This window comes from Alligator sinensis, unplaced genomic scaffold (assembly GCF_000455745.1).
Source record: "Alligator sinensis unplaced genomic scaffold, ASM45574v1 scaffold107_1, whole genome shotgun sequence".
Taxonomy (NCBI): domain Eukaryota; kingdom Metazoa; phylum Chordata; order Crocodylia; family Alligatoridae; genus Alligator; species Alligator sinensis.
The window spans coordinates 103,252-104,396 of NW_005843041.1; positions in this window are offsets into that span (position 1 = coordinate 103,252).

Consider the following 1,145-nt stretch of genomic DNA (forward strand, 5'->3'; position numbering starts at 1 on the left):
AGCTCATCGCCGACCTGCCCGCGCTCTTCACCCGCGTCCAGCTGGAGCAGCGCGTCCCGCCCGGCGACTTCCCCGACTGCGCCCGCATGCAGGTCAGGGCGGGGTCCGGGCTGGGCTCGGGGGTCGTCTTGCCCCTCTCCTGCCAGCCCGCGCCCAGCTCCTGGCACCTGGCTGAACTGGGAGGGACTGGGATGGGGCCTGGGCCGGGGGAGTCTGCCCAGCAAGGGGTTGCAGGCGCGCGTGTGCTGACATGTGTGCGTTTGCATGCGCACGTGAGCATAGGTGTACATGCAGGTGTTTGTGCACGCATGTGTGGCCATGGCATGTACACGTGTCCTTGTGCACATGAGTGTGTTTGGGTGTGCTATGTGTATGTGTGTGTACACGTGTGTGCTTCTTGAGCGTGTGCGCTTGCATGCAGGTGTGTGCTGGGTGTGTCTTTGTGTGTGCATGTGTAGGTGTCCATGCCAGTGTGAGTGCACGTATGTGTGTGTGTGTGTGTGTGTGTGCATGCATGCTTGTGTGCTTTCATGCTTGCATATCCATGTGTGTGTTTGTGTGTCCATGTGTGTGCGTGTGTCCATACTCATAGATATGTGTCCATCTGCGTGCTTATATATCCAGGTGTGCTTCCAGGTGCATACATGTCCGTGTGTGGTTGCGTGTACATGCATATCATGCATGTCCATGTGTGTCTGTGTGTGCTTCCAAGTGCCTGTGTGTCCACGGGTGTGGGTGTGTGTCCATGTGTGCTTCCACGTGCATGTGTCCATGCACATACATATGTGTCCATGTGTGTTTGTGTGTCCATGCACATGCATGCATGCCCGTGTGTGTCTTCTCTGTGTGTGTGTGTGTGTGTCCATGTGCACATGGGTCCACATGTCTGCTTCCAGGCCCATGTGTGTCCGTGCACATACATACATGTCCACGCGTGCTTCCACGGGCACATCTCCATGTGTGTCCGTGCACGTAGATGCACATCCACGTGTGTGGTTGTGTGTCCGTGCGTATACATACATGTCCGCGTGTTTGCGTCCACGTTTGCATGCCCGTGCACCTCCACGCGTGCACACACGTGTGCCCCCCTGTTCCTCCCCAACCCCCAGGAGCTGCTGCAGGTGCACGACTTCACCAAGTTCCCG